General features: G+C 37.2%; 1 pseudogene; it reads right to left on the reverse strand.

Moving 5' to 3' along the window:
• Positions 1–3594: 3594 nt before the first annotated feature.
• Positions 3595–3748, reverse strand: LOC116274833 (annotated as a pseudogene).
• Positions 3749–19075: the final 15327 nt, after the last annotated feature.

Consider the following 19075-nt stretch of genomic DNA (forward strand, 5'->3'; position numbering starts at 1 on the left):
TCTTGGAGTTCTCAAAGAGTATGTGTGTGTGCATGTGTGTGTGTATAGCAGTTCTTTGAGAGCTCAAATATATATATAGAATATATATATAAAAAACAGTTGGAGTATATGTATACACACATAGAATATATATATTCTATGTACAGAGAATTACATAGGATGTAAGCATAAGCACATATTATATATAATTATATGTATATAAGTTATAGACATATATACATATAATTACATATTCTATAAAGTTATATATTATTTTATATAAAACTTTCATTAGAATCATTACTATAACTTACCTGAGCAAATATGACATGTGTGACTGAAAACGGTTCACCTCCATGGCAAATGTGGCACACATGATGGACAGGGGGAGAATAGAACTCCACTGTCCCCACCTGTGATCTATCCTGCCTCTTTGTAATCTTGACATTAACCTTACTTGCTAAATTGGGGGGAAAAATGGCACTTCAGGTTATCCTCTCTTTAGGAGTTTTCCACCCAAAAAGGAGGCTTCAAATATCAATTGGCTGACATACTCTAATGGCTGCTATTTCCTAGGCAGATACCACTGAATTTTACAAAATTACCCTGACTCTACATCTGAGTCTCCTATCCATAATGATTTTTAAGCCACTGATTTTTAGCTATCCATTTTGATTTTGATGAAAGTGAGCTCAACTTGAAAGGGATGTTGACAAGCAATAGAATAGGAGAGCTCTTTTATCCATATATACTAAATAAATCACTGGAGTTGAACTTGAGCTGAACTCTAACGAATGTTCATCTGATTCTCAAAGGAACTATGCTGAATCATGATGCCACAGAATAATAACTTCTACAAGAATCTCAGTTCTCTGGCGTCGGTGTGTTGTCCTGCAGCTTTAGGCATCTGCAGAGGTAGGCTTGGGAAGGAGGACTAGTGTAGAATCACGGACCCGTTTCACCCACTACATGAAGCCATCCCATTGAGAATAACATTCCCGAAAGGAACGCTCTTGGATGTGTCTGAGACAGGCACTGGAATGATGTTTTGAATAATTATGATAATGCTATTTTGTTTTTTTCTAAGAGTTGCTTCTAAGCTTTTTTTGTATTTCAGTTAGTAAACATAAAATTTATATCTGCGTTTTCTATTAGATATTAAATTCATTGGTGGCAGAAACCATATTATTTCAAAGAAAAAGTGCCCTCCGAGGCAAGGCTCTTGTGGCGGAGGAGTGATTGGGCATGGTAGTGGGGTTCTTCCTGTGAGCCACTGTTGCATGCTGAAATTCGTAGACAAAACTCAAATGTCTGTCAAGCATGCTCATAATTATATTTTGAGGTACAGTTCTGAGGTTTTCATATCACATTTTTAGGACCGCCTATTAATCTTTCTGCTTCATAATGCTACTGAAACAGTTTGTACCTTTTTTTTTTTTTTTTTTTTTTTTTTTTAAATTGAGACGGAGCCTTGCTCTGTTGCCCAGGCTGGAGTGCAGTGGTGTGATCTCGGCTCACTGCAAACTCCACCTCCCAGGTTCATGCCATTCTCCTGCCTCTGCCTCCCAAGTAGCAGGGACTACAGGGGCCTGCCACCGCACCCACCAATTTTTTTAATATTTTTGGTAGAGACAGTGTTTCACCGAGTTAGCAAGTTAGGTCTCAATCTCCTGACCTTGTGATCCGCCCACCTAGGCATCCCAAAGTGCTGGAATTACAGGCGTGAGCCACTGAGCCTGGCCTGAAACAGTTTGTATCTTATAATTTTAGTTTGAATAGTTAGACTTTAAAAGTCTTTTCTTTTAATTCTGCAACAAAACACCCTTTTGCAATTGTGTAGAAAAACATAGTCTAGTCAGGTGATAGCTGTATCAGTTTATAAATCTTAACAGAACACCCAGGAATACCATATTCAAAGAAGGGCCTCTACATGTCTCCCTAGCATCACATTCTGTTTAAGTGAAGCAATGGACAAAACTTCCTTTCAACTCCCTTCTACATTAGCTCTGGACACACTGGGCCATTTGTAAGAACTTTCTTTTCTCCCCACTGATTAGTGCCTATTATGGTTTTCTGGACAAGAGCAACTTTGTTTATACTACTCAAAATATTGCCTTCATACAAATCTCCACCCCTTTACCCTAGTCCCCTGGTAGCCTATGTGGCTTCACACAGAGGGCCGTCTCACCCTGCCCTGCTCTTCCCTACACCCACCCAGCTGCAAGAAACACATGGACTCACCCTCCACGCCCTGTCCAAGTTCAGGCAGCCGAGTCCTCAGGCTGTCCTGGTGCCTCCTCAGTGTGTTCTAAGAGCACAGCTACAAAGACCCATCAAACTCATCAACGTCAGGGCATTCAGGACAAAAAGCTAAAACCTGTGGCAGATTTTTTCATTCTGGGTATTATGGTCTTATAGAAAACTCAAGGTTAATGTTTGAAAATTTTGTTTGAACTAAAACAAAAATAGAAAATTTAAAAAATAATTTTTAAATAGATATTCAGTTGTACTATTTCTTTCAGCTTTAAGAACCCAAGTATGGGCCCAGTGAAAGGTAATTAACGTAAGTTTGAGATGAGTTTTAGGGAAAAACATCCCCCTGCATTTAGGGAACATGTGCACTGACTGGGTATTTGGTTATGCTGAGGAATTATTGTTATACTTTTCAGAATGATAATGATGTAACAGTAATGTTCAGCAAAAATAATCTATCTTTTAGATACACATAATGTAATGCCTGCAGAAAAATAGAATTACATGCGCAGAGTTGTAGAGTTCACTGTAAAATCATCCAAGGATAGGAATAGGACCAGGATTTAGACAAAATCAAACAGCACAATATGTGGCTAAATTTTTCTAAATGTAAATAGATTGTTAAAATTTCAAAGTTTCTCTTAAATATGACCAGCCAAAGAGAGTATTAGAAGGAAAAATTACAGGCTTATTTCATAGATGAACTAAAACTTTTGTAATCTAATTAATTAAATACAAACTAATAGCAAACATTATTAATCAATGTGTAAAAAGCTTAATATGTCATCCATTATCTCTATTTTATGATTCTATGTTTCATCTGTTTCCAGGCACAAAACCCTCCCACCCCTTCTTCTATGTGATGATTTGACCTGAAGTTAATTTTCTAACTCTGCTCCCTGGTAAATTGATATAGTGGTATGTCAGATACGCAGCTAGGCCACATGACTCCTAGTGAATATCACCCTTGAGCGGTAGGTTGAACCTGGACAGGGAGAACCATGAAGGCAGCTGTGTCCCTGGGCTTCCCTGAGGGCAGCGACTCTTGGAACTGGCTGATCCCTTCTGGGAACACTGGTAATTATACCTATGGACCTATAAGCCTGTGCACAAGAGCTACTGGCACTTTGGGGAATGAGAGTTTTAGCCAAGGTGACTCCCACATCTCTTTTCCCCATCTGAATCTCATTTTCTTGGCCCTAAACTATACTGCTCTGTGAACTGTGCAAGGTCTTCTCATAACAACTATGGCTTCTATTTCATTTGGCTTAAGAAAACAGAGTATGTTGGACTTATAAATTATATGTGTGCAACAACCAACGCCTACTTCACCATTATTTTATTTATTTATTTATTTATTTTTGCGAATGCAGTTCCTCACTACCACAAATCATGCAGTCGAGTTTCCCACATTTGGGGACATCACAGGGGTCAGCACATCCAGAGTGCAATGGATAAGGCTTGCCTTGGGAAAACCATCTTCATGACCATGGTATCTCCCCTGCCAGGTAAGTATGCTTCACCATTTTCTTAATTTAGCAAAAATATTGTTCTACCATGATGTTTATTCTTGAACTTTTTAGGTAAATTTAATGTAAATTTCACAAAATATCTTATATTGTGCCTTTGACTGAATGAATTTCCAAAATAGTCCTTTTATTTCATAAATGGAATAAAAAATATTTGAACTAATTTTGAAATTAACTGAGCTTATTTTCTGTTTGAAGCAACTGATGACACTAATTTATACCTGGCAGTATTTAACTATTAGCAGAAGTTTTCTCTTATAACAGAATGAAGATAACATAGAAAGTGACAATGTCAAGTCAGACCCATAGGGCTCAGAGATTTTACTCAATAGCAAAGTTTATTAATTCAAGGAAAAAGATCACTGTAAGGCACAGGTGAAGCTCTGTGACCCACTCAGGTACTCACTGTACTTCTTCACTGCGTGCCAGAAAGAAAAGCCTCTCTGTGAGCTCTTGCCCTCAGCCTTTAACTGCTTGCCAGTGGTCACCAGTTGCTGGTGGTGAGCTCCCTGCTGATGTACTGTTTCTTTGCTAAGCATAGGATATGACTTCAGGGTCATGAAAAATCTTTGCAGAAGGGATGAGTGCATTTAAGGAAATTGTGACCAGCTACTGACATCCACAAGTCTGGTTGCTCAAGGTGCTATCTGAGACTGAACAAACACAGACTTTTCTTCTTGGTTCCCTGAAACTCCTCCAACTTACTCTCTAGCTGTATAAAACATCTGTGCTGCTTCTTTCTGTTAAGGCAGATTTGTGAGATCTTGCCCCCTCCCACCGTCTTCTTGCTTTGGCCAAATTGAATAAACCTTTTTCTCCAGGCATCTATATGTCAGTGCGTTTGCGTCAGCTGTACATTGGGTACAAAAGCTTGAACTTGGGGTTTTACAACACCTGGATAGATTCTCCTGAGGACATTGACTTTACAAACAGCTACCCTCTTTCCTGCAGCCCTCAAGGCTTGCAGAAGCAACCCATTCTTCCCTGGTGAAAGCTAGGACCACCTTCAAACTGTAGGTCACGGCTGCAGAGGCCTCTACCCCACAAAGCATTAGGTGTCCTCCTGAAGAATGGCCCACTTCTTTCCAAAGCTGACAGGACCATAGCTAGAGGTAACACCCAGCATCAGCCGACGTGGAGAATGACACACTTGAAATTGATTGTACATCAAAGGGGAAACTTACTGTTAGAGTGGACTTTAGAAGAGATGGCCACGATAGATTCATGTGGAAATGCTCCAGTTTCCTTGTGAAATGTTAGAAGAAAGGCTGACAATTGAGAAAAATGCGAATTCTGGAATGGACATATTGCATAAGACCAGAAAACTCACCTAAGTTTTGTGTTGTCTGGGAATGCCCAGAGGACACATTATTCACCAAGGTCATTCAGAATGCTTTGGAGAGGCCGGCACCAGAATCACTAACAAATTCGGTCATAACTGTCCTCTGCATGCCACAGCTGATAGTAAAAAAGGGAGTCACAGTTTTGGCCTCAAATATACATAAAGATACACTAAAGCATTAGAGGTTAGGTGCAGCTCTTAACTGCTGGAATCCAGAAAGCAGCAATTACCACAGTGACCAGCAGGTTCTCTGCTTCCTTTTTAATTTTATATATATATATATATATATATATATATATATATATATATATATATATTTCTGTTGAGTGTTTTGGATTCCTTGCACACTGGATATTAGTACCTTATCAGCTAAATAGTTTGCAAATATTTTCTCCCATTCAAAGTATCTCCTCACTCTGTTAATTATTTCCTTTGCTGTGCAGAACGATTTCGTTGAATACAGTACCAGCTGGGTGCAGTGGCTCACACCTGTAAGCTGTGAGCACTTTGGGAGGCTGAGATGGGTGAATCACCTGAATTAGGAGTTCGAGACCTGCCTGACAAACAAGGTGAAGCCCCATTTCTACCAAAAACACAAAAATTAGCTGGGCGTGGTGGCAAGCACCTGTAATCCCAGCTACTTGGGAGGCTGAGATGGGAAAATTGCTTGAACCCAGGAGGGAGAGGTTGCAGTGAGCTGAGATCGTGCCATTGCACACTCCATCCTGGGTGATGGAGTGAGACTCCATCTCAAAAAAAAAAAAAAACAAACAAATATATATATATATAATCCCATTTGTCTATTATACATCAAGAAATTATTTCTATACACAGAAACATGGAGAAATCTTAGCAAAAAAATAGTGCTGAATGAAAAAAGTTGGGAATAGATAAAGGTCAGTACTACTCATGTAAATTTGGAATGCACATAAAGAGCAGTACATATTTTATTGGAAAGGCTGAAATGAAATAGTAACATCAAACACCTTAGGAGGTTTGCATGGTGAAGGAAAGGGATGCAGCTGAGAGAACAGAGGAAAAGGGAAAATGCAAATTAAGGAAATGGAGAGAAGTTCTTCATAGATAAGTGATGGGTGCTGCCTCTTCAGACTGAAAGAAGTGATCACTGATCCTGTGTTTTAAGACAGAAACAAAACACAATTTGACTAAGTGGTGTGGTGAGGAGCTACTCAAACTCATAAGTTAGCTTGAAATTCATAGTAAAATTCATGATGATATATCATTCCACATCTGCCCAATTAGGGGAAAGGAAATAGTCTGACATTATCAAGTGGTGGTGAATATGTGGTAAACTGGCACTCACATACTCTGTTTTTAGTAAACGTAAATTTTATTTACTGGGTACTTTTAATTTACTTTAATTTAATAAGAATTTTCATTTTGAAAACAGTTTAGAGTAGAACAATTTTCTAGTTTCACTAGTAAAATAAATATGTGTTTTCAATAAACATAGTCAGAAATATGCATAATCTTAGTCATTTTAACATTCATTTTTACTCTCAGTCTTCCCAATTGGAAGATACAGTATGTGGTCAATTTCGCCCTGAGTTCTTAGGAAGGCATATGTGTCATTCGTCTCAGTTTTTTTTTTTTTTTCTTTTTCTTGGTGGTTATCAAGGAATTGAAGACAAACTAGGAACATGTAGGAAAAAGTTGCAAAGGAGTTTGCAATTTACCTCGTGTATTAGTCAGGCTTCTTCAGGGATTGGCTCACCTCATGAAGGCTGAAAAATTCAGAGGTCTACAGTAGCAAGCTGGAGACCCGAGAAAGCTAGTGGTGTAGTTCCAGTCTGAGTCCAAAGTCCTGAGAAATAAAAAGAGCCAAAGGTGTAAGTTCCAGTCTGAGGGCAAGAGAAGACTGATGTCTCAGCTCAGCATTCAGGCAAGCAAAGTTCTCTGTTATCCAGGCTTTTGTTCTAGTCAAATCTTCAATCGATTGGATGAAGCCCACATACTTTAGCTGCTGTGCCAAATTTATCTACTGATTCAAATGTTAATTTCATCCAGAAACACCCTCTGAGAAATACCCTATGTTTGACTGTGGCACCCTGTGGACCAGTCAAGTTGCCACATAAAATTAACCATGACAATGTCAAGTATTTGAAAATGTGCATATTTTATGACACAGAAAGTCTACTACTAGATTTATAACCTAGAATAACTCTCCCATATGTGCAACAAACAATTCAACTCCTCATCAACAGAAGAACAGATAACTACATTGAGATATTAATATACAATGGAATATTGTAGGCAGTGGAAATGAATAAACAGATGACCTCAACCAGCATGGTTGAATCTCAAGTACTAAATACTGGGAGAGAAGTCACAATACAAGGCATACAGAGTGTTTCCAAATTAAAAAAATATATATCAAAACAGGTGAAATTTTCCACACAAAGAAAAAAAGGAAATAATAATATAAAGAGATTTATTAGCAAAGCCAGTTCAGGAACAAGATCATCATGGTGAGAAAGGGAGAAAGATGACAGGAGTCAGGACAGGCTTAGATCCATGCGTAGACCAGAGGCATGAGATGTTTCTCAGCCTGAGGATCAGCAACATGTTGTTCTTTTATTATTCTTTAAAATATGCATCTGTTTTATTAGCCCTTATGAGCCTGTGCTATGTTATATAAAATTTTTACAAAATGGAATTTGGAACACCTTGTTAGATTATTTGTGGGGCTTTTTAAGAATCAAAACTTGTTAAAATCTTCATGTAATACTGTTCTGCTTATCTTTAAGGAATTTTATATCTGAGTGCCACTACAAGCAGGCTATTTACTAATAAGAACAAAATTAAGGCTCAGTGTGGGCAGTGTCTGTTACTCATTTCTATGATGAAAATCCTCAGATAACTCCAATCCTGGCCTCTAATCTGCTGGAGGAAAAAACTAGAATGGTGAGATCTTCAGTACTGCTTCCTCCAGTGCAAACACCATGCACTGAAATTACATTACTCTTCCCATTCTAACTACTTCAACATATGGTCACTTTCTACCTATATGATGTTAAAACATGAAATCTCACACAAAAGAGTGGGAATGGACCCTACATAACATTCTTCTAAAAGGCTAGAACAAGCTGTGGTCCACCAGTGACTAAATGGCAAAGATACTTTATCAAAGAGAGAAAGAAGTCCTTTCACTTCGCCAATATTCTCAACTTCACATAAACTATATCTTCACACAAGGACTTTCTTAGTTATTTTAAGGACCATTATTAGAGATTTATTAGGCATGATAGGAGTGGTATTGATTAAAATGGAAACACATGTTTAGAAATGCAGACTTTTTTTAAAACCAGAGGTCATTTGAAAGACATGGAATAATATGTTATAATACACAAAAATATATATGTAAAATCGTTATATTCTGTATATCCTATATTTCATCATACATTCTCTAGAATCTGTTGCAATAGAAATATATTTGGATAACTCTATAGAATATATTTTATAAAAGCCATTGTAGGAAGATAAACACATCTGAGGCCACAGGATACATTTTAGAAATTCTAAGTAAGTGTAAATATAAAAGTCTATTATGGGCTTAGCACCTGAACATTTTAGATCACAAGAAGGAACAACTGCATGTTTACTGGGCAATTCTAAATTATATCCACTGATGTTTTGGCCCTTTTCCCATTGAGAGGCAAGGTCTAGGTTACTGGACCAATAGAACAAAGAATTGACATTGACATTTTCCAGTCCTGGCCCTGAAGACCTGGCAGCTTCCACTTTCACTCTAGATATGCTTCTTTGACTCCCAGCCACCTTGCCAAGGGCAGCCCCGTGTGCCTGGGAAGAGATCAGACCAGGATTCAGAGCTGTGTCTCTCAAGTTCCACATGTACCTTTACTTCTTAGTCCTACTCTGTCTTTCTTCTGAGCTACAGTTCCTCTACTTGAATCAAAACTCAAAATGACTAAAATCGAACTCACTAACTTGTTTTATTCTTTCCCTTGTAGAATCTAACGTTGTGATCGACACCATCATCCGGCCCATCGTTCAAATCTGAAACTCTGGAGATGTTATCAACTACTTCTCATTCAATTTCACCATCCAATCAGTCAGGGACTCCTGAGGGGCTTTAACTTCCTCCACATGGCCCAAATCTCTCCTTTCCTCTCTCTTCCAATTTTGTCTTTATTCTCCTTGTTCTGTAATTATACATTTTTTTCTACTGATTTCTAGAGTGAAAAACTGCTGGATTCATTTCCATTGTTAACATTCTTCCCTGTTTGTGTGTCTTTCAGGATAACAACCAAATCTTCTCAGAACAGGACTATAAAGCAGTATGATGTCAAAGGGATCTGAGATCAAAGCTTTGTTCTAGATAATAGACAAGATTAGATCTTGGCACTGTTAACACAAACGGAGGCTGATGAAAGAGAAATAATCTGAGGAAGGCATAAGATTGCAAAGAAGGGAAAACAATGCTAAAACGTTAAAGTATAAATAGCATTACTAATAAAGTCTACGAGGTGGTGGCCTAGCTCCAGATAGTCTTTTGTTTAGCAGAATACTTTGATGGACCAGTTCTTTAAGGGAAATTATATCGCAGAGCCTAATCAAAAGATGAATAAAGATATTACTTTCCGGAAGCCAAGTTTTGAATAGCTGGCCTTTGAGGGTGAGTGGTAAGCAGAGTAGAGAGGCTACATGGTGAGGTGAATGCCAGGTGTGATCCTGGGAGGTGACTCATGAACTCATCCTGCAGGACCTGGAGAACACAGCCCTGTGAATATCCAGTAAAAGGTACATGTGGGCACCTGGATCTGGCAATATGATTTTCCCTACACATACTGGCTTAGACCCTAAAAAGTATGTTGCAGTATCATTCAAGCAACAGTTTTAGATCTTTCATTCTATCAACCCCCAAAAATTGTTATTAGGCAGCTTAAGTGTGTGCAGTTCTGTGCTGGAAGCTTTGAAAAATGCCCAAAACAATACATTCATGGAATTTATGGACTTGCTGACCAGGAGTTCTCTATAACTTTTGTTAAAACCAACAATCTATGTTTCTAAGTATTTTCAGCCATTCCCATATTTGATTGACAACAGATATTATTCCTAGATGGTCATGAGTTAGGTGTCACATGGAAGAAAAATGCATCTGCATGAATATGACTGTATTTCATTAATAAATAATATTTGTTAATGATACTATTAAAGTGACAAATATAATTTTTACTACATAAATTGCCTGTATATACACATAAAATACATGCATTAATACTTTTCAGTATATTGTGTGAAATATGCTTCTTTTACACAAATGTTTTAATCAATTTGGTTAATTTGACAAGTCTCAAAATATTAAGGAATGGACAATTTAGTTGAAAATACCTTTAGAAATTTGTAAAAACCAGCAAGATTCTTTTGCCTAGTGTGCCAGATTTTTCCAGTGCTGAATTTTAAAAGGTTGTTAAGGTTGCTATTAGATGAAGTTTCCTCACACTATCTAAAAATAGATTATCTACATTGCCTCTTCAAGTTCTGAACATATTATTTTCCCCCAAGAACTTAGAGGACAATCAAATTCAAATAAAAATTTTAAAAGGACATCAAAAATCATCTTGTTCACTGATTCTCTTTGTTCTGAATAAAGGACATTCTTGTCTATTACTTTGGCAGGGATTTTGAGAATAGCCTCTGAAACACTTCTTTTCAGAAATACACACACACACACCTAGTATACTCACCCGCCTTTTTGCAATATATCTTGTCTTTTGCTTATCCATAGAGCTTTTCATTTTAACATCTCTGAAATAGAGATAAGGCACATAGTCAAGGGTGCCTGGCAATCACTCTTGGCAGGGGCGCATTTTCCACGTATGCTTACAACCTCTGAGACCCATGACCCAGGCTGTCCTCTTCCATGCCGTACTGCTAGGTAGGAACTGAGAAAGCTATGTGAAGAATGAGCAGGGCCAGTCCAGAAGGGCAGGCTGTCCTGTGCAAGAAGCGTGGTCTACAGGGAGCACTGCTTTGCATGGACCTCACTACACTCTGGGACTCAGCCACAGAGGGGCAGTATACCTGTTTCCCCCTCTAATACATACAACACAGCCTATTGGAGCAGTTCCATAGTAGCCTCAAATGTCAAAAAAACATCCTTTAATCTCTTTGATCTCTGAGCTTAAATTTTGGTTTTACCTTAACTCTGTGATCTTGGCAAGTTACATAACCTTTTAGTCCAAATGATTGTTTATCCATAGAATGGCAGTAGTCATCCACTGTATGGAATTTTGTAAGATTTTTGGTACAATGCAGATTAAAATTTTTGCATAGTGGCTGGACCATAGTAGGGGATAATATAAGCCAACTATTGTTATCATTTTTGTTGTTAGTTACCACTATAAAATCTATTTTTAATAATATCAAAACTTATATTGAACATTGCCTTTGATGACATCTGCTTTCAACACTTCTGATATGCCTTCAAACTCACTAATCATAAAAGATTTAACATTCCAGAAGCCCATCAGCAGGATATATGAGTCTCTAAAATATACTTAAAATAATCTCCCCTCTAATGAGCCAAGTAAGAGTATTAGGAGTATTGTGATAAAGAATTGGCAAAAAGATTTATATCAAAGGGGAAGTTTGTATTTGACTGCTCAAATACAATGAACAAATGATCTATTTCTTTGATGTAATATGAAAAGTGGCCAGAGCCCTTTGAGGACAATGAAGAACAATGACCTCACCAATGTATATGCAGCCTATTCCCCAGTAATTAGACAAATCATACAGTTTTGTCGACTTTGCCTCATTTTTTCTGCTTTGACATCAGAACTTGTTCCATGTCCAAGTTTCCAGATTTTTTTTCAAACTTTCAAAACTGAACATTCAATATGTTCCTCCTGTGGTCTGTCCTAGCTGTCATAGAGTTCTTTCCTTATCACATCAACTGAAGAAGATCACACCATCGATGAAAGCAATCATACAACCAACGTTGTGCCATAGAAATATTAATCTGACTTCTGCTTATTAGATATGCCAGAGGGCAGAGATAATGGAAACAAGTATATAAGTTGGGATGTTATTTCAATAGTTTAGCTAATATGTATTGGACTTGCTACAATAATTAATATGATTGTTGAGAGATGGGCACAGGTATAAGAACTGCTTTCAGGAATAATAACTGATATGAGTTGATTTGATGATGGAAAAGTATAAAATCTAGTAGTCAAGTTTGGAAAATGACACAGTTAATATAAAACACAATTTAGAATTGGTAACAAGTTTAATAGGTGTGGAATATTCTGAATTTATGATCAGGTTATCATAGAAATGAATAGGAAGTGATTAATATTGAGACTAGTACTTGAAAGAGAGAACAAATATGTAAGTTACTGGTAAAGAACTGTCCACATAGAGAGTGGTTCAGAAAAAGTAGACAGCACAACATCAAAGAAAGAAGGCTGAAAATGTACTTTCTAAGAAGTCTGGTGAAGGAGCTAAAAGGAATACTCAAAAAGTGAGTGACAGAAACCTGGCTGTCCCATGTCCCATGTCCCATGTCATGTATATCAAAGAAAGGGCAGAGTTCAAAAGAAATATTCTGGCAATGGAGACTGTCATATAATGAAGATACAATGCAGTAAACTGAGGAATGGAAAAAGCCACTGGATGTATCTAATATGTTTACTAACAGGTTTTCTAGAGAACAGTTTTGGTAGCCGGGATTGAGCAAAAGCCTGGTTGAAAGGAGAAAAGGTGTAAAACTGGAGAAGGAGGTGGAAAATTAAAAGATAGAATTTGAAGGAGTTAAAAAAAATGCCACCCTAAAATATGATGCTTTGGTGTGTTGATTACTTGGAACTGAGGGAACTGAGGGCACTTGGGAAACAGCAAACACAGGTAGTGCAGGCAGAGGCTTTCTCTGGGCTCCGCTCATCTGTCCAAAGAAGGGTCCTCCCAAAGAAGCTCAATTGTCATGAATACCCTCCCTCGGCATTCAACCAGGAAAGATTAGAGGATCACAGGAGAGAACATTAGAAGTTCACCCCATGCCCATACAATCATTTATTCCCCCTAAAGTTGCTGAGACTTTGTATCTGCATAACAGGACAACCTTTGTGCCCCATACCTTTCCTCCCTTCACCCTTCTATAACTTGTGTCACCACCACTCCCCAAGAACCACACAATTTTATGCCTCTCAGCTCAGGATGCTATATAAGCTTCAATCATCTGACCATTCTTTGAGTTTCATATATTATGGGGTTCTCATGTATACATAATTAAAATATTTTCCTTATTAATCTCTCCCTTGTTAATTTAATTTCAGTCCTGCCAAAGAACCTAGGATGGTAGAGGGAAGCCATTTTGTGCTCCCATGCATACCTCCATAATGGTAAAAGTTATATATATTATAGAGCAAAATGCAGTAGAAAGACATCTAGATAAAGAATAAAAGGCCAGAATAAGAGCGAAAGTCATGTTTTACAAAAGGAAATATGTGATAAAGTAAGATCTACAGGAGTTGGAGAGAATGTTATTTAGTAAATACATTGTGGGTAACTTTTCAAAATAAAACCCTCAGATAAAAAAATGCAAACATTAAATAATCAAATGGACAATTTTTATCATTTAAATTAAATGCAATTACTGACATAGTTACATTTAAACCCATCATCTTACTACGTATTTATTTCCTATGTTTTCATTTTACTTCCATTGTCCCACATGTTCTAGGTTTTTATTTTCTATTTTCTTCCTTCTTTTGATTAATTAATTACTTTTTGTAATTCAGTTAAAGTGTGTTGGCTTATTGGCTGCAACTCTTCACCGTTTTAGTATTTGCTGTAGTGTCTACAGCATACATCTTTAAGTTACCTAAGTTACCACAGTCTACCACAGTCTTTCATGTTATATCCCAACAATTCCTAGAGTATAAGAAACTTACAGTTATGTACTTCCCATTTGTTATCTACATTCTTTGTGCTATTTTTTCATGTATTGTGCTTTTACCCAACATACACACACATGTATACACTTATGTCTGTATATATTTGTACATACATATACATTTGCATGTGCTATAAACATTACAATATATTGTTATCAATTATACTTACATTCAATTTTATCTTAAAAAATTTAAATATGGCAAATCGTGTATATTTGCTCAGGTAGTTCATATTTCCGGTGTTTTTCCTTGTTTTCTTCTGTATTCTTATTTCAATTTTACACATTTTCCTTCTCTCTAGAAGATCTTCTTTCATATTTCAGATATGCAAGTCCATTTGTGACTAAGTCTTTCAAACACTTTGACTAAAAAAGTGCGTATTTTACTTTAGTTTTGAAAGATACTTTTGCTAAGTGTAAAACTTGAGGTTTATGGATTTATTTTTTTCTTTCAGTACATTAAAAATGCTTCTCCATTTTTTTTTGTCTTTTGTACTTTTTACAGTGAAGAAATCAGGCATTATCTTTTATCATTACTCCATACATAGCAATAGCATATTTTATTTTTCTTGATAACATTTAATACTGTTTCTTTATCCCTGGTTTTGAGCAATTTGATTGTGATTTAAGTTGCTGTCATTTTCTTCATATTGAGTTTATTTAGTGTTTGTGATCTGTGGATTTATAATTTTCATCAAATTTAGAAAATTGTCAGGAATTTTTTACAAATATTTTATGTATCATTTTTTCCCTTCATTTTGGGGGCTCTCTTGATAAAAATTGATCAAGTAATTACAGTGCTTAATTTCTCACAGCCTCAATTTCTCTCTTTTTTATTTTTATTTTTATTGTTAAATTTTGAGTTGAATTGTTTTGTTCTCCTTGTGTGTCATTTTAGATAGGTTCTGTTACTATATTTTTAACTTGATTAATTTTCTGCAATGTCTAATCTACTGTTAATACCAGAAGTGCATTATATTTTCAAAAATCTCACACATGATAATTGTCTTCTCTTTGTCTTCATTTGGGTCTTTTTGTATGTTTGATAGTTCTACTTACCATTTTCAATATTTGCAACACAGCTATTTTAACTGTATTAACATCCTTCTGTGTTAATTTTAAAACCTATCCCAGTTTTGAGTCATATTGATTAATTTTCATTACTTTTTTTTTATTGTTATTATACTTTAAGTTCTAGTGTACATGTGCACAATGTGCAGGTTTGTTACATATGTATACATGTGCCATGTTGGTGTGCTGCACCCATTAACTCGTCATTTACATTAAGTATATCTCCTAATGCTATCCCTCCCCTCACCCCCTCCCCACAATAGGCCCCGGTGTGTGATGTTCCCCTTCCTATGTCCAAGTGATCTCATTGTTCACTATGAATAGTAATTTTACTTCTTTGTATATCTGTTAACTTTTAGTTGAATACAAGATATGGTGAGGTTTGTATTTCTATATGCTACATATGTTTGCATTCAAATACTTTTTCCTGTGGTTTGTAGTGGGATAAAGATGCATTGCTTGAGAGCAGTATGATTCTTTCAGGTTTTACTCTTATAACTTGTTAGATAAGTCCAGAATAGTGCTCAGCCAAGGGTTGATCGAGTTCTATTGCTGGATCAAGGCTTCCTGCAGGCTGTACCGCAGGCTTCATGACTGATGAAGTTTCCACCTGACTGAAGAACTGTCACCTCTCCGGTTTGGGGCTAGTTCTTTCTCTGGCCTCAGGTAGTCTTCTCACAAGCATGTGCTTATCAGAACTTGGCTAAATAATCACGAGTACCCTCTTTAGTTCTCTGGTGTTCTGTCCTTGAGCAGTTTGTTCTTCTCCGGCACTGTGCCCAGCAAACCCTAACTGCATGGTCTTCCTGGCCTCTCAGCTCTAACTCCTCAACCTCAGGAGTCCACCAAGCTATGCATGGGTTCCTCAATGGTGATTGTAATTTTATGTGTCAACTCAGCTAGACCGTAGTGCTCAGTTCTTTGGTCAAATTCTAGTGTAGATGTTCTTGTGAAAATATTCTGTAGACGTGATTAGCATTTACAAACACTTGATTAAAGCAAGGGAGATCACTGTTGATAATGTGGGTGGGCATCAGCCGATCAGTTGAAAGACTGAAGATGAAAACTAAAGTTTTCAAAGAAGGAATTCTGCCTCAAGGCTGTAACAGAAGAAATCCTTCCTGAGCTTTTAGCTTGCTAGCCTGTCTACAGATTTCAGACTTGCCAGCAGACCTCCACAACAACTGTATGAGCTACTGCCTTAAAACATACACACACACACACACGCGGAGTTTTCATCCTATTGGTTCTGTCTCTCTGTAGAACCCTAACTGATACACTATACTAATATTTTGCCCTGGAAGCGGTTTTTAAAACCAGACTTACCTCATTGTTTCTCATCTGTCAGGATTTCTATCCTTGTTGCCTTATGTCCAGTGTCTTAAAACCCATTGTTTCATAGACATTGCCATATTTTGTTTGCTTCAGGTGAGAAGGTAAATCTGGTTTCTATTACTCCTTTTCCTGGAAGTGGAAGTCTTTAGTAATGTTCTTAGGTATCTCTTCCTCTAAGATGGCTTCACTCTCTTTGGGCCAAGCAGCTACTTAACTCTGACTGACCTCTTTCCCTGTTACACCGTTTTATGCGTCCTCTGGATACTTGTTGCTCAGTGCTATTGAATTCCCTTTCATGGATAGGATTCTACTTCACCCTTAACTTCAGCCTGAACTAGCCAACCCCACTAACCTCTTAATTATAGTGTCCGTTCGCTGCCTCACTGGGGTAGTCTACTCTCCTGGAAAAACATATATTTTATAAGAATGATAAGCCCACATCCCCAAATGAGTTTGTGATCTGATTACCAGGACTTACAGATTTGGATTGCCAGGTAAAACCTTCATTTGTACATACATCTGCCAGAAATAAGTAGCATTTACTTATCTCAGGGGACATGTCAAGGTGCAAAAAGAGGGACCAGAACAGTGCGATGGTTTGAATGTTCATCCCCTCTGAAACTCATGTTGCAACGTTGTTCTCAGCTTTGCAGCGTTGAGAGGTGGGGCCTTTGAGAGGTGATTGGGTCATGAGGGCTGCCCTCATGAATGGATTAATCTATCCATGTATTAATGGATTAATGAATGAATGGGTTATTATGGGAGTGGAAATAGTGACTTTATAAGAAGAGGAAGACAGACCTGAGCGAGCATGCTCAGACCCCTCACCATGTGATTCTCTGCATGGCCTTAGTATTCTGCAGAGGGGTCCTACCAGCAAGAAGGCCCTCATCAGATGTGATCCCTTGATCTTGGACCTCTCTGCCTTTGGTACTGTAAGAAATAAATTTTGTTTCTTGTAAATTACCCAGTTTCAGGTATTCCGTTATAAGCAACAGACAACAGACTATGATGAATACCATTTGTTTCTTCTGGCATTAACTCACAATGTCAGCTCAGGTTGTTCATTTTAGTCTTCTGAGTCTTGGTGTCTACCTGTCTTCTTTACCTTTATGGACTCTTATGAAAAGGCTATCTAACCATCAATCATCTATTTATCTAGCACCAAATATCTATATTTGTCCATCTTTCCACATTTAAATATCTAAAGGAAAAATTGTAGATTCCAGTTGAAAAAGTCATCCACTAACATTTCAGCAGAGAGTTTAGGGAGGAACTCAAGAACACATAAACAAAAAGAAACCTGAGGACCAGAGAGTAGCATGTTATAGCCAAATAAATTCTGATTAAAATGTGTTCTTTGACATTTTGAGAGGTCTTTTGATTTCTAAGTAAACGTGTTTTGACTGACTTAGGTAGTCCTGTTGAACCTGTTAGGTGGTTTTGTCCCATGTCCCGTCTATTAAAGCTTCAATTATCTTTGATATTTGAGAGTGAATGGTGTAGTAATTTGTGCCATGACTAACAAGGCTGAATTACTTGTCAGCACTGCGGTGGGCACCTGTTTCCTAGTAATTCTTCATGGGTCAGGTATTGAGGTCAGTTCTGAAGAACTTGAGGAAATGAGAGTAAGTAAGGAGAGAAATGCTGGGTCAGACCTTACATTTAAAATTGTTTTTCATGGAGAAAAACTTGATCTTTATGAAGATGGAAGCAACAGAAAGCGTTTATGGAATGTCTAGAAAATTACTATGAGGTAACCCTAAGGGCAATGGAATGTGTTAGAATATATCTGCTTCTAGAGAAAAAATAAAATAAGATAAATGCTTAGCCAGAAAAAGAAAACATGAGATCAAACTTCTGCATGTAATGTTTTAAAGAGATATGATTCATTTAAATAACTTTCCAAGCCTCTGTTATTTACAAGGCAAAAAGAAAAAGATAATTTGATTAAATTTAAATGGAAGTTTGTTTTGCTTTTCATGTTCATTACATACCAATTGTTGATGGTGTTCAACGTATTTTATGTGCTGTCTATACCCCCCATTTGCAATACAAGGTGTCTTAGATATGATCAATAGATTCAGTATATTGATGTCCTTTGAATGACACTAAGAGCACAGTTTTGTGCTTGTTTTCCGCCTAATTTTCAGAATCTGCTATAATGACACATACGGCAGGATCTATAATAAAGCAATTGTGTGTATATAGACAGAAATGAACCTAAAGTATAACTTTGTATTCATGGAAAAAAATTGATATTGGGTGGTGAATATTGCTAATTGCAATAATAAGTAAAACATTGAACATATACGTAGTGGGCTGAGCAATGTCCTCCTGAAATAAATACCCATATGTAATCTTATGTGACCTCATTTAGAAACAGGGTCTCTGCAGAAGTAATCAGTTAAGGTGAGGTCATACTGATTAAGAGTGGACTTTAAATCTAAAGAATGGTGCCCTCCTTATAAAAAGGAGGAGGATACACAGAGAAACACAGGGAAGAAGGCCAGATGACCACAGAGGCATGGGACAGACACTCTCCCAGAGCCTACAAAAGGAGCCAACCCTGCTGACACTGTGATTTCAGACTCCTGGCCCTCTGAACTGTGAGAGTACATTTCT

This window comes from Papio anubis, chromosome 4 (assembly GCF_008728515.1).
Source record: "Papio anubis isolate 15944 chromosome 4, Panubis1.0, whole genome shotgun sequence".
Classification (NCBI taxonomy): Eukaryota; Metazoa; Chordata; class Mammalia; order Primates; family Cercopithecidae; genus Papio; species Papio anubis.